The 16,503-nt window shown below is 34.0% G+C and overlaps 1 protein-coding gene across 3 annotated transcripts in view; it reads left to right on the forward strand.

Annotated features, from left to right (window-relative positions):
• LOC124359783 (protein Skeletor, isoforms B/C) overlaps positions 1 to 16,503 on the forward strand; it is a 176,038-nt gene that overhangs the window by 80,817 nt on the left and 78,718 nt on the right. The gene's annotated exons all lie outside the window — the stretch shown is intronic.

Here is a 16,503-nt window from a genome sequence, read left to right on the forward strand (position 1 = left end):
GTGACGTTCAGTAATAATCTACCTTGATTTGTAACAGATCAAAAATGATCATGGATTATAGGTAATAATTATATGTCTATTATAAATAAATACAATTTATAAACCATAATCTGAAAATTATGACAGCAGATTCAACCAACAAGATTGACTACTTTGAAATTAAGTGCAGTTTAGTTCATTCTCCTTTTTATATCTTTATATATCTTACCTCTGGAGAAGAAAGATACTACAACATCTCAAAATTTCGAACTCAATTTACGACTTAATGTCTCCCCTTCCATTATGTACGACTGAGTGTATATACCCTTTCACGGAGGGTATACCCTCTACTCATACCATGGAAGGTAGTGACGATCGGTATCTTCACTTGCCTCCTCACGCACAGGCATTGGGTTTCTCGACTCCAGGCAGCACTCCACATATGGTAAGGGTTTGCCTCTGATTTGCTGATTTGCTCTTCCCATCGGTATTGGCTCTGAAGATAAGACTGATGGTAGTAGTACCCAGCTTACAACAACACAAGAGGGCTTGAAATGGCTATGATAGATGAGGTTATGGTGTTAAATAACCATAATATCTATCAATGCTCAGTTGGTTTATTATTTTTTTTATTTTGAGCATTTTCTTAGTCACAGTCTTTCAAGATACATTTCCCAAACACACGTAAATTTCACTAGGAATTTTAGGCTTTAATGTGGTATTTGCGGTACATTTTAAGCATAGTTAATACGGCCCATAGAAAAACAGTTGAATATATGGATTTTACATTTTTTAGTTTGTATAAAAAGAGACTGAAAAATTACCTTTTCCACCATACTAAAATAACTTTTTTTCATAAATTAATGGCTGAGCGTTAGCGAAGTCTATCACTCGAGAGACTAGAAAAATTTAACTTCTCTATGTGCTACCGCACGCTATCTAGAAAACTGACTTCATTTTAATATGAGTTCGATGAAGGTGCATATCACTCCATAATGTTTTGCTGAGTTTTAGCAAATATATTTACATGGGTCTTACGTGTAACCCTAAAGACAACGATAAAACAGCATAATTAATTAATTATGCAGGGCTACGGATAGAATAATGAACAAATTCTCCATTCCTAATAAAAAAATCTGACGAGCAACTTCGGTTACACTTATGGACATTCTTCATTCTTACTCAAAGAATCTGACGAGAAACTTGTATTACACTAATGCTTGGCGATTATATCGTTGATCTGATTTAGGATTGTATATTTTTTTCCAAATTAAGCGCAAATAAATGACTTATTATATGTTATATAATACGTAACGATTATGCACTGAAACTTAAGAGAGAAGTATGACAAGTTTGTCAGGGCTCATATTCTTATACAACTATAATATTACCGAAGGCAAATGAAATCAGCTGATGGTACAGATTAAAATTTGTATATGTATTTGAATGAAACACTGTCTAATATTCAAATCTAATGTTAAATCTGGTAGTTTGATAATAACTAACATACTGGTCAGATTAGTGCAGAAGCCGAGAGCCAATTTGAATTGTATAAGCACACTAAGAAAGTCATACAAATCGCTTTGATTGTCAGCCTCACTAGAGGGGTCGAAATGGGGAAGTTATAAATTTGGTTAAGCGACAATACTTTTTAATTTACTTGACACACTGAAGAACAAACTTTGAGATACGTAAATAAAGTTAAATCAGTATTCGTCAACCGCATCGAGTATTTGGCTGAAAATGGCACTTTTCAGTCCTTTTGTATCACTTTGCCTTCGGTTTTATAACCGGCAATATGTCACGTTTCTGAGGTTGGCTATAAGACAAGTGTGTTACAAACTTTAGCTAAAAAGTGTATTCTGAGGGTAAATATTGTTTTAAATCTGCCTATACTATCTTATTTCTGCTCCAGCAAATACAGCTGACAATAGATTTCCCTCATAAAAGACATTTCACTTTAGATTCCATGAAAAACAGAATCGTGTGCTTATGCAAAAATTGGCACACGTATCATGTACCATAACAATTTGTTAAATGTGTTGTACAATAATGTTACTAAACAGGCTAAAAAAAAATCAAATAAGAACGTTGCAATCAATATTTCTTAGTAAGATAAATTATATTCTGATTTCGGTGTGACGCCAAGGGTGTTTATATAAAAAGTAAATTAAAAGAATAGGTCTAAAACGTACATAATATAAACTGTATCATGATTTTGTATACTACGATATACAATGTGTTCAGTTCTTGCATCAGACATAATTCTTTATATAGAAATTAAAAACTAAGTACACTACACAGTACGTAAGGAAAGTCTTGTTCACTACGTATGTACTTAATTAGCATGTGATACTTAGTGGTAAGTACTTAAAGATAATTCCATTCTATTACACTAAGTTCAAAATAAGCAACAGTATCTTTTTTGTTTAAGTCCACGATCAGTACTTCGCAAATCAGTATGTCTCACCCTCTGATCGCAACTGATAAGGAACTGCCCCATACATCCTAAGGGCGAGAGCCGGTACATCTGTTATCAAGACGCATGGGCAGAGTTCTATCTTGTGCTCTCTTATCTCAAAATTAAGTGTTAGGGGGGAGGACAGGAAAGTTAGTTTATATTTCGACAAAGACGTGCCAAGTAGAGAGATCCTTTTACACCCTTTTCTTGGTTTTAATTTATCTTCTTTTAGAAATCCGAGATTCCTTATTACTAGGGATGTTTTCTCAGTGAACTACTTACTACAGGCGTTTGGCTTTGAGTGAGGTCGTTGACAAAACCAGATTTAAATATTATGAATATATTCATTATTTAACTTTGACAATAAGAGTTATTAGTATATAACGTAATCACTTAACTACATTAATTATAAAATCCTATATAATGATTAATTGTAATACAAGTAAATTTCAAAAGCTTCAAAATAAAAATAACATATGTTATCTTTCATTTTATATTTTTAAAATTAAGAAACCCATTTAAAATGCTAACTTAAGTTATTAATACTTAAAATATTAATCGTTTTGATAATAATTAAGAATAATAATATGAGATAGAATCTCAACTACGTAATAGTCTAATATTTGAGATATGTTTGTGCTACTTCAACTTGTTAGTCATGAATCGTGTGGCTGCTTTATAATATATATATATATATATATATATATATATATATATATATATATATATATATGGAATAATAGATAATGTTGGTTTACCTCGTGACATTACCTTAATTAAAGCAATAACAAATGTTGGTAAATATTTTTGTGTGTAACTACATGACTGAATTTTTTATAGAATGGGCATCAAATGGCCTCTGACCAAAATTTTCAGTGACTCCAGTACTAAAATATTCACCACAAATTATTGTTGCCAAATAGACGATTTAGAAAACTAGATAAAACCCACTCATTTACAAAATACGAGGAACCTTAAAATTAATAATGTGTAACTCCACACACACAAACACACACGCGCACGCATGCACACACACATCGGGAAAATATAAAAACCATATTAAAATGAATTTGAAAATTGTAAATTTAATTAACATGAAAGCTGTTGTAACACTACAGGAATGCATTACCACTGAAGGATAAGAAGCTTTCAAAATAAAGGGTGTTGCAAGAAACATCTAACAAAAATACTGTTTCAAAATCGCATAACAATGAGACAAAGCCTAATATTTACAACAAATATTGAAATTACTTTATTTCCTTGCATTACAAATTCCTTGCATATCTCGTATGTTTTATTTTTTATATCTTGTAAAGTATGATGTTTAGGTCACCTAACAATGTCTTCTGGTTAATTAACACAACTTATATAACGAACAAGCTGATGATGCAGTTGCATCTGAACACGTCCTGAACAAACAACTCGAACTGAGCTGAGCGATGGTATTCGTGAGCTAATACGATATTTTATCATCATCAGGATACCGGCTACCTCTACACATTCCTTCTTTGACAAATGTTCCTGTTAAATACAAAATAATGGATGCTACCAATATCACAGACTGCTGACACGCAAGGCGATAAGTTATATAAGTAAAGCGATTAATATAAATTACGTTAGCTATTGTTAGAGTTCACTACGAAAAGTTACTTTTCGTTAGGAGAAAAACAGCTATTTGGCTTTGCGTCACCCCTTAATATTTAAACGTTAAACAAAATATTTAACTTTTTGTACAGTATTGTTTTATTTATTTGTTGAGTACAAAAAAATTTAATGAAAGGCATATTTTTGAAGGCACTAAAAATCTTATCGTTTTAACATTTAAAAGTCCTTGTGCATGTGTCAGAACATTATGAGCGGGTAATTTTTCGGAAGCACAGTGTTAATAAATGCTACTTTACCACTGAATTGGAATGCAAGTTGGATTAAACAGGTGTAATAGGCTTCGCTGAAGTTCTTTTGAAGGAGATATTAAACCATTTTGCCATGGCAAAATTTTCAATCATTCTCTAAGTATCTCGCGGACAGTTAGACTTCATTGGCTAAGGCGAACCCCATGGAGGAGGCATATGGTAAGAATTTACCATGCCCTAATAAGTTTATATACAAATGGTGCTTCATATAAAATTTCACTTCTGTAGATGACCTAGTTCTTGAGATATTGGGCGGACAGACAGGTGGAGAGACAATATTGTATAAATATTGCTACCTTCCTGAGTTGTATAAACGCTAACGCTCAGCCGATAAACTTGAAAGTGGAATAAACATAACATTTTAATGTGCGATATTATTGTATTCATTTAGGAGAAATGTGTCGTACATGCCGTGCTTATCAGCGGCGAAGTTGGTATTTAACCAGCGAAGTTGAAGCTGTGTTCCCGGCAGAACCGACAGGCGGAGTAGACCAAAGCCGCTTACGTCATTCTGCTTTGAAGTCTCCTTAATGCCCCATTTTCAGAGCAAAGCTTTCGATCTCCTGTTTTTATTTATCTTTCATTCTCTCGGCTCTGGAAGTTTAGTCTCCTGTGTAATTAGCCCCGTTATGTTCTGTGTTAACACTTTTTTGCACAGTTTTCTTTATTTTAAAGATTACGCTGTAGTAATGAATACTTGTTTATTTATCATTTATTTATTTTGTTTTAAAAACTTGTTAAGGTTTTGTGCGGTAAATAATTATTAGTAATGAATATCTTTTAATTTAATTTGTTGATAAGAGTGAAACTAACTGTCTTCCAGCCTTCAAATTGTATGAATAATGAATAGCAGATTGTTGAACAAATGATACCATACATTTTTTCGAGACAAATGAATTTTTCAATAGCCAACTGCTAATTATTATATTTGTAATACCTTTAGGTTTTCTTGATGCTAATTTTGATCCCGTATCATTCCAAAAGCCATAATTTTATTTATATTTCCGCAATATACCATGGATCCAGTGGTACACACAGAAATCTTTTCTGGGTATCCGGCACTTTTTTATCCAAACTGCAACTTTGAACATTTTTAAATCAGAAAGTTGTTATCCGATTATGACCAATTATTTATACAAGGTAGATAAAAGTGTACTGTAATTGAGTATGTAATTTTAGAATTTTGTAATAATGTGAAAATAATGTTGTATATTAAATTACTATCTTAACTTTTATTCTTAACCGAGTGCTCCACAAAATCCTGTTATTGCTCACGTTATGAAGTTCTTATTCATTATCTTGAGCATTATCTTATTAATTTTATAAACCATTATTAAAACCTTTAATTTTTAAACACAAATTAAATTGAGACTGAAAGTACCCGGTACAAGTTACTTTTACATGTACTTTTTACAATAGCGATACTTTACACGTTTACCATCATTCCTGGTACAAAGTACGCGGATTACTTTAGCGGTACAGTAACTGGAACATGTAACTGTACCAATTTATGAGCACTCTTCAACGTATAATAATTAGTTAATTATTATAAATTATAATAATTTATTATAATATTATTATATTATTATTATTATTAATATGGGCTTAAGCCAAATTTAGGACTAGCCTGAAGTAATGTGATAAACAATCCCAGGTTAGAATCCTAAAGAGTAGAGGAGGTTTTTTAGTGGGTAAACCCGTTTTTAGGGAGTCCCACACTACAGGCTGGCCACCTGCGTGCGTAATTGCATTTTTCCTACCTCTCCATAAAAAAAATTAATATATTATTATATATATTATAATTTAAATCAGATCGACTACTTTTTTTAATTAATCTCACTTTTGTAGTTACTGCGTGACGATAAAATTCAAATATTTCATGTATTAATTATAATTCATGTATTTCATAAATTAAATTAGTCATACATTTTGAATTTATATATTAGATTGTGATTAATTTGAAAGTTCCAACATACATATAATTTTTATTTTTCAAAATAAATCACATTAAGTGATCGATGATTTTGAAATAAATGCTCTTAGGGGGTGGGAGGCAGATCCCATTCGTCCTTCCCCCCGTCGGTGCGCCCCTGCATGGATCATGCATGACCCACGATGAAACGTCGAGTAATTCATACATTTTTTTCAATTGGATGAACAAAGTGGTGAATATACGGAAAATCTCAAATGTAAATATATAATTACATTAATACAGTAATAGAATAACTTTAAATGTACAATCGGATTATGGTTATGTTGATGACAAGATTTTTAGTTCGAGTGATTCTAAACGTTATTAATAAATCAATTAATAAAAAATTAATTAATAATTGATTCATTAGTGTATAAAGTAAATTTACAATCTAGGGAAAGAAGATCTATAAATGATGAATTACTTTTGGGTAGTACTAGTACTAGTGGGGAATTTACGTATAGCATTTTACCGTTATATTAAAGGTAAGCCATGAACTTAGTGCAGAAATAAAACATGCTAGTTTTAAATTTCACGACACCAGGATACTGAATTTCCAAAAGTTAGTTGTAAGTAAATCGTGAGTTAAAAAAAGTGCAGTAATCAAATGTGCTCGGCTAAATATTTTACGAGCCGTAGGTTTGGGATATTTTGTGTAAGTCATTCCATTAATATGAAATATCAGCTTATGTCATTTTAAAAGTTATTGTTTAATTATAGATAGTGGGGAATTAACGTATTACCTTATTAATGAAAGAGCCGCTGGTTTTAGAAATGTACCAGCCACTCTGCCGGCACATATTATTATCGGCCTAAGATCATAAGATCAGAAAATGATAATGCACCATCAGCGAATTTTTCCTTTGCGGGGCACCCATTCATCTTACCGGCCCATTCATCATTTCCTCTCAGGACTGCTTTCCGCACTATTTCAAGAAGGTGTCTACTCCTACAGTATCAGACTATCAGTTGGACAACATCGAATCTGTATTACCTTTCTTCCAATATCTAGGTTTCAGCACCCCCTCTACATAAGCAGAGACAGTATTGCAAGTCTGTCTGTCAGATACCATTTTTCGAATAATGATGTCCGGTGAGAGTTAGCATATGACAACTTCAAGTCCCTTTTATTCGTTTTCCCTCCGTCTGCAAAAGAAGGTCATGTGGTTGACGTCGTCGTGCTCCGTAGCCCCATAGCGACATTTCGAGATTTCAAACTTATCTATCTTAAACAGGTACGCTATAAATGTGCCATTGCCGGAACTGGGTCAGGTAGTCATTTACCTCCCGTATAGTCACTCCACCCATTTTCTCAGGAAAGTTATAGTTTGGTATAGACCGGCGACTCAGTGCCCTGGTATCATAAGATTTTAGGCGTCATACATATTTGATTACTGTACTTTTATAAACTCATGGCTTTATTTTATTTTTAAAAATTTTTTGTTCTCTTAGGACAAGAAGCTTATGAATTGCACTTAGTCCTGTAAGAACCTTTGCGCTGCTTCCGGAGTGACCGGATATTCAGGATGGGCAAGGTTAGGGAGTAGGGGCCTCCTTCTATCGAGATTCATGAGGAAGAATTAGGGAACTACATCTTAAAGTCATGTCTCCCCGGAAGAAGGGAAGGCCAGCTCTAAACCAGCCTCTCCAGTCAAAGTAGGCAGGGGGTGGCACACCCTTTTTGGGGCTAGCAAGAACCTCTGAGGTTAGGGAACAAACCCCACCAACTCCAACAGTCACCTCCAACAGTAGACTAGACCTATCGAATTGCCAATGAACCCCAGAATCTTAACATTTGCGGTTAGTGATGTGCCGCTCCTATAAGGTTGTCCAGGTTAAAGTGACACATAAGTTTTTGCTGTGCCCAGTGGTGGCTCAACTGGAAGGTGTAAACCAGCCAGAAATGATCCCTGCTGGCTTAAACTCATGGCTTACTACTAAAGTTCGGCAATTCAATGTCCTGGTGTCATGAAATTTAATGCGAACATGTTTGATTACTGCACTTATCTATTGTCTATTTGTCTTGGCATGACGTCACAATCGACTTAGACAGTATTAAGCTAATACAGAAGACAATTCATGTCTAACAATTACACCTGCAATCAATCCAAACCTATCAAAATTAACATTTTGACCAGACGTCTGTTGTATCCAGTTTTGCTAAAGGATAACAGTTGGATTTCGACTAACTTATTAATATTAAACGCGCATTACAGTCAGACTAATAGCTAAATTGTTTGGAACTCAAGTTAAACTTTAAATCTCTTACTTTCCCTGACAAATGGGCTATCGGTTACTTACCTTTTCTGAGGATTAGCTCGAGTTCTGTAACAAGCGTCACTTACACTTTTTCTATGTACACTGTGATTCTGAAATAGCCGCTAAAACTTTCGAAAATAGTTACACATATGTTATATACATTTTCTTGAATACTTTCTGAAATACCCCAGCCCCTGGACGGTGAACTAATTTTGGCTACAGTTGACGTGGAATCATTGTACACAAATATTCCTCATGACGATGGAATAAGAACTGTAGAACATTTTTTAAATTTAAGACCTAGGAATTCAAAACCTTCTACTTCTTTTTTATCTGCCCTAGTAACCTTTATACTTACCATGAATAATTTTAGATTTAAAAACAAAAATTACTTACAAATGAAAGGAACCGCAATGGGAACCAGAATGGCACCTTCATATGCAAATTTATTTTTGGGATTTCTTGAACAAAATTTTTTAACATCTCAAAATTTAAAACCGTTAGTTTGGTTCCGATTTATTGACGACATTTTTATTATTTGGCAACATGGCATGGATAGTTTAACACATTTTATTCAACAATTAAATTCATTTTCAGTTTTAAAATTCACTTTCAATATTTCTAAAAATCTTGTTACGTTTTTAGATGTCGATGTGTTTTTAGACCAGGGACACCTAAAAACGAAAATCCATGTCAAAGATACAAATCCAATGCAATATTTACACTACTCAAGCTGCCATCCTGGTTACGTTAAAAAATCTATTCCGAAAAGTCTAACTATTAGAGCAAACAGACTCTGCTCTAATAAACATGATTATTATTGTCACACTGAAAAATTAAAAAATGTTTTTAGAAATAGAGGGTATCCTAACAAAATTGTAAATGATAACATGCAAAAATTAAAAAACTCTACTCCTAGGAATTATAAAAACCAAGGAAAATTTATTACCACCTATCATCCAGGGCTATACAAAATTAATGGTATAATAAAAACTGCACACAATATTCTACAGGCTTCACCTGTAACCAAAAATATATTCACTAATCCACCTAAAGTAATTTTTAAAAAGCCTCAAAATTTGAAAAACATATTAGTAAGACCAAAACTACCCTCTGATGAGCTAACTCAAAATTTAAACAAACCTTTTGGCTGTGAACCCTGTTTTAAGCCTCGCTGCAAAACATGTAATTTAATAATAAGTTCAAAACATTTCTGTAGCAGCACAACGAAAAGGAATTATCCGATAATTGGTAAAATGACTTGTGAATCCAGCAATGTTATTTACCAATTGTCATGTAAAGACTGTCCGAAGGACTACATTGGTCAGACTATAACTCCATTGCACATTAGAATGAACAAAAATCGCAGCGATACAAATCTTGAAATTAAATCAAATCCTATTTCGGCCCACGCAATGGAGCATAACAAAAAATTCGATGAATGCTTTTCTCTAAAAAGTATTAACAAAATTCAGAACCCCCATAAACTTAAAATAAATTATTTAGAAATAGCTCATCAGAGGGTGCTACAAACTAAACATCCGGATGGTCTAAATTTGAGATACGGATAGCAGTATGTATAAATTACACGTTACAATTTTAATTTATAGTTTTATATTCCTTGTAATAAGCAAAATTATTTACTCTTTGTACGTAATTCAAAATTAGTTTTATTAACATATGATGTTTCTTTTGTTTATTATTTTTTGTTGATATATTTGCTTATTTACCTACTGTATATCTCTTGAAAATGTCTTATGACGAAATATAGAGAATTTTTATGTTCTTTTCTTCTATTCTTTTCTATTCTTATTGAAGATATATATATATATATATATATATATATATATATATATATATATATATATATATATATATTCATTAAATAACACGATATTGTTCGGCCCAACTAAAATAAAATGGCATGAATAAAATAAAGATTTTGAACTTTTCGTTTTCCTACTATTTTGATTCAAGGTGTGGTTTGTGGCATTTAATAATCTACTTTTCTCAAGCCGCTTTTCTGAACTTTTTAAGAAAGAAATTTAGTACCATGTCACTCTAAGTATAGCATATTAAAAAAAATATATTATATATATATATATATATATATATATATATATATATATATATATCTTTAAAGGTTATTTAGAAAAACATCATCATGTAAAAAAGAACAAGCAGGGAGACAGAAAAATAAGAATTTTTAGACATTCACGTATAGAAACTATTTTCATAATTTTAATGTGTATTTCAATCAATAAATAAAAGTACGTCATTATCAATAAAAAGAATAAAAAGGCTTTTGTATGTTTCTATATTATTTACTAATCCAATAGCCAATTTCTATTAAATATGCACTAAACTGTTTTTCTTGGATAAAGGAATTTTCTCCAAGAAATAAATTGATAATGTCGAAAGGAGGGGGGGGGAGTTATCAAAGAGGTTAAAAATATGAAACAATAATTTATTCAGCTCATATTTTTAAGCTTTGCACACTTAAATCCAATCGTGATTTAAATAAAACCTTCACTCTATTGTATGTTAGCAAGCGTCATGTAAACAAATACATACTCTACAAGTGGCAATCTTCAGTCTATCTAGTTTTATGATGGTGATATAAGAGTTAAGTGTGTCGCTTGGAAACATACGACGCGAGAAGGTAATGATAATATCATATTTTAACTAGATACCGATAAACGATATAATGTGTGATATAATATGCGATCCCACCGTCCCGTTTCGGTGTACCAAACCTAACTTTCCTAGGAAAGAATTCTCTGTGTATTGTAAGAAACCCAGGTAGTGCGTTTATACAACGTAAATTGGCTCACGGCTCCTGAACTATAAGGATCAGCCAGTACAGACATCCAATATAAACAGCATACAAACACTGAGTTGCACCTGTTTGGGAATAATAATTATACCTAAGAGATAACTGAATCACGTAACTATGCCAAATTATTGTGTTTTATTATATAGAAATCAAGTACTCTATATCAATAATGATTAAAAGTCATATCGCTGGATGACAGTTGAGCAAACAGTTTGGATGCAGATCAGAAAAGTCCTGGATCCGACTGCAATAACCTGCTGCGACCGACGGTACAAAATATTAACAGTGAACTACCCGACGTGGTATATTGAAACTGAAGGTCGACTAAATTATTTCCCCAGTCGATTTTTAACGTCCGCTGCCAGCCAGAGAGCTGTATTAGCCACCTGTAATCTGTTAAAATGTAGTGAAACACGAGGATGTAATCCTTGGCTTGCATTCATCACCATGGTGACGCTCCCTCCACCCCTCCCTCCACCATCATCACCCGGCACGCCACCGATACAGCTCGCTTTCTGATATCGATATCTGTGTATAAATACGTGCCCCCCGCCTGCCTTTCTGGCAATTAGGCCGCGATACCTTACTCAGCGAGACCATTGCTTGATTCTACGTCACTGCTCCAGTTTGTTTACTGCAATTTATATAACAATTTCCTTGTGAACATTTCCTTCAACTCGGGTTGACCATTTACTAACATAACTGCATCTCATCTTCCAGATGTCAACAGCTTTTTACTGATTTGATGTTATCGTTGAACTCGGATTTTCTTCTAAATTAGGTTGATCCCCGGTCAAACTGAACTCCTAGTTAATTGAATACCTCCGAGATATACCTTAACCCTTTGGAAAGAAGTGGTTGACTTAACGCTTAGGTAAAGTAAACCTATGATCTAAATAATTTCCTAGTCAATTTAACATTCTGGTTAGTCCAATCTTCTGGTCATTTTAACTTTTTTTTTCAATTTAACCCCTTTGCCAATCTTACTCAAAGGTTCACTTAACCCATTATCAGACTAATCTCCTGGTCAATTTAACGCCATGGGTAACTTAACGCCCTGACTAAGTAGATAAGTTAGTAATGATTAGTTTACAGTTGCATTAACGTCACCATAAACCATAATTAAAATGGGTAGTCAAACGGATATACGTTCACCATAGGGTTAAGGAAAGATAGTTCAAACCTATAAAAATGTTTCAATATTTAAATGGCGGGACTTGAGTTTAACTTCAGTTCAAAGGAACTTCAATCGACCGAAAGTTAGAATAAATATTTAAAGTATCATTTTGATGATAAATCTGATGAGCTTTTGTACTTGTGTATCGCATATTGAATCGATATTTTAAAATAATTTATCTACAGTATATTGTTGGGTTTTGTGGTAAAAATTCGTAAGTCGTAAACATACATGGAGACTGGCGACGATAGCATATATCGTATTCATCTACACTAACATACTAACAACACTAAGGACATGTGTATGTGTCTCTATTCAGACACTGCACTTTCGAGATATACATGTCCTGCTTGGTTTGTTTACATAGGTGGCCATAAACAGTACAAGTTGGTGGTTTTTATGTCGACCCTTTCAAAACTTGCAAAGTCCTTACTTTTATGGCAGAAACATGGTACTATAATCAATGACTTGTATTTCATACAAAAACAACAGAAAACAATAAAACCCGTCTGCCGCCGATACTGCACGCGTAAGGCTCTATAGAGAAAGTTTTCAATAATGGGACTCCGTATCAGATATCTCGACAATGGTAGACGCGTGCTCATAGCAACTCCTCATTACTGCCCCCTCCCCCTTCCTTCGCACACGTGTTACGTGACCGGGTCCAGGGCCAAACATCATTAAATCATCGCTTTTCACTGGGACAAACGCTCCTATGCAATCGCTATAGTTCATTGCTTGCTTCTATACCTCTCTACCTTTTTGATATCCATTCTGCAAGATCTACGACGTTTGGAGGATAGCATCAAACGGTGTTAAGAACGATGTATGGTGGTTGGTTGCGTGTGGCAGTCATGCCAGGTCGTGCCGAAAGAGGCAAATTTAATTTGGTTTTACAAATGTGAACTGCTAGAGACCGCAGCCTTCAGTGTGTAATAGTAGTATAATGTTTGAAAACGGAGTTGCAATCCGCAGAGCAGTCAGAGGCTACAGCCTTCAGTGTGTAGATGGTAGTATAATGTCTGAAAGTGGCGTAGCAAGTGCCAGAACTGCTAGAGGCCGCAGCCTTCAGGGTGTAGATGATAGTATAATGTCTGAGAGTGGGGTAGCAAGTGCCAGAACTGCTAGAGACCACAGCCTTCAGTGTGTAGATGGTAGTATAATGTCTGAAAGTGGGGTAGCAAGTGCCAGAACTGCTAGAGGCCGCAGCCTTCAGTGTGTAGATGGTAGTATAATGTCTGAGAGTGGGGTAGCAAGTGCCAGAACTGCTAGAGACCACAGCCTTCAGTGAGTAGATGGTAGTATAATGTCTGAAAGTAGGGTAGCAAGTGCCAGAACTGCTAGAGACCACAGCCTTCAGTGTGTAGATGGTAGTATAATGTCTGAAAGTGTGGTAGCAAGTGCCAGAACTGCTAAAGGCCACAGCCTGCAGTGTGTATATGGTAGTATAATGTCTGGAATTGGGGTAGCAAGTGCCAGAGCTGCTAGAGGCCGCAGCGGGTTAGTCTCCATTAGCACATTAGGGGATGTCACCACGCGTTACCCTCGCCCTCCACCGCCGCCCCATCACCATCCTCACCCCCGGCATGAAGACATTTGAGAAATAATTGCGGCCTGACGCCTCGCTTCACGCTAATGAGGCCTGTTGCTCCGCTGCGACACGTCACCAGTCACACGACACGCACGCACGTTCGTTATCGCTCCTGCCCACGTCCACGTCTATTAAACCGTAAAAACGCGATTGGTCGGTAGTATGCCTGTATACACATATTTACTTTCTTTATTGTAATACTTGGCTAGTCAATATTCGAGTATTATTATTTTGCTTTATATTTCAACACTTGTAGTGTATCGAAGTGTAGCAATACCAAATCTTACATAGAAGAATTTCCTAATTAGTGAAATCATTTTATAAATTTATAAAGGTCTTTAAGGATAGAAAATGTGAATCAAATTATATCATATAATACATAATAAAATAATTGATCAAAATTATAGAAATTAATAATAATTAACATTAGAAAACCTACCGTTTTATGATTTGAGCATAATTGCCAAGTTTGGGACGTATTTGGTTGATTTCTTCAAAGTGATAGTCCACATTTTCTAAACACGCTTTGTAGCTCAAATACGAGTCTGTTATTGCTCTGTTAGTATTGCAAGATTCATTGCACAAATGGCTTTTATAGTTGTCGATATGTTTTGTCATTGCATCCATAATCAATTCTGTTTAAATAAATCATTCATATATAAATTCGCTTTCCTTTTTTCCCCCATTTCGTTACAAATGGTAAAATAAATATTTTCGTTTAATTTTAACGTAACGAAGAACCAAATGTTTATACGCTATTTCTTTTATTTTCTTTTTACCATGGTTTACATAAAATTTTCCAAACGCCATTTAAGAATTGTGCTTTAATGTTGGTTTTATTATTATAACAAATTGTATAGTACAATAGTTCTGCCTCGCTTGTAAAACATGATTGCGCACCGAAAACAACTTTGACCCTAGTGGTCGAAACTACTATTACTAAATCACTCTTACTTATGTAAGATAATGTAATAGATTTAATTTATAAGGTAATAAATAATAAGATAGATTAAATAATAATATAATAGAAATAGCTTACTATTATTCTTACTTTTGCTTCAAAATAAGTTGTTTATTTATTGAGTAAAAAATAATTTTGTCTTTGTGTTTACTATTTGTCATTAATCTTATTTTATTTTATTTGTGTTGTTTATCTGAAGTATTATTGGAAATATAAAAAACATAAAGCAAAAAACATTATATTTATATTTAACTATCAATTTTAAAATACAAACAAACCCAAATCAATTATGTTGTCAAGAATAAACTAAGACTCGTTCCAATTAAAAATCAACTGATGGAAAGCCTTCATTAAACCGATAGATGTAATTAATTAGTAGAAAGGAACCCAGCGAACTTTCAAGTCACTAGTTGAGAAGTAAATTAAAACTGGTGATGCGAGGGGTGAGGGGAAGGCGGATCACAAAGGGATGAAACTAATACAGTGACCCGTTAGGCTACCGTAGCCGGCAGGCTTCTGTCCTGCTTTGCCGCATCTCCCGACCTCGGCTCTCTTTGAGTTGGCTGTCACTACATCCGTACAATAGTCATACCGATGTGCGTTCTGAAAAAAGAAAAATTACAGATATTTCAATCATGTTCAATCCCCTAACTTACTGTTTAAAACACGTTATAAAGTGATTGTATAGATGATCTTAAATAGAGAACCGTCAAAAAACGGATTTCTCTCAGCTAGGTGAATGCTCAACACAGATGGAAATTTGAAAATAAGGCCAAATAAAAGAACGTTTGTTCCCTCCTTTAAAAATATCCTCATTAATCTACGCAACTCACACTCTTGGGACATAACGTGTCGTTTGGTAAAGAACCAAATGAATTATATCGATACATTTTTGAATTTTAGTTATTAAGCAGATAGGCTACGGGGAATTGGTACAGACAGTTCTCACAACGAAAACAGTGTAAAAATTACGAAATGATTTCCAAAGTTAAAAATTTTCCTGGAGTCAACTAAGGATAGATGTTTTTGTACATCTTAACTAATTCATGGTTTTGAAGAGGTTTCGTGACGTTAACGAATATATAGTTGTCACTGTCTGAGCGTTAGCGAAGAATTTCATTTCTGTCTGTCTATCTGTCCTTACGATATCTTTGAAACGAAATGACCTACATAGACTTTAAATTTTGCATGAAACTTTATTTCTATATAGGCAATACTGAGTTCGATTATGGTGCATGTTACTTCATGCGATTTGGCTAAGCGTTAGGGAATATTTTTTTAATTGGCCTAATACATGTAACCATAATGGCAAAGAGAAAATAGCAAAATAATTACATTTGTAAACTAACTGAGT

The sequence above is a fragment of the Homalodisca vitripennis genome, chromosome 4 (assembly GCF_021130785.1).
Source record: "Homalodisca vitripennis isolate AUS2020 chromosome 4, UT_GWSS_2.1, whole genome shotgun sequence".
NCBI classification, from domain to species: domain Eukaryota; kingdom Metazoa; phylum Arthropoda; class Insecta; order Hemiptera; family Cicadellidae; genus Homalodisca; species Homalodisca vitripennis.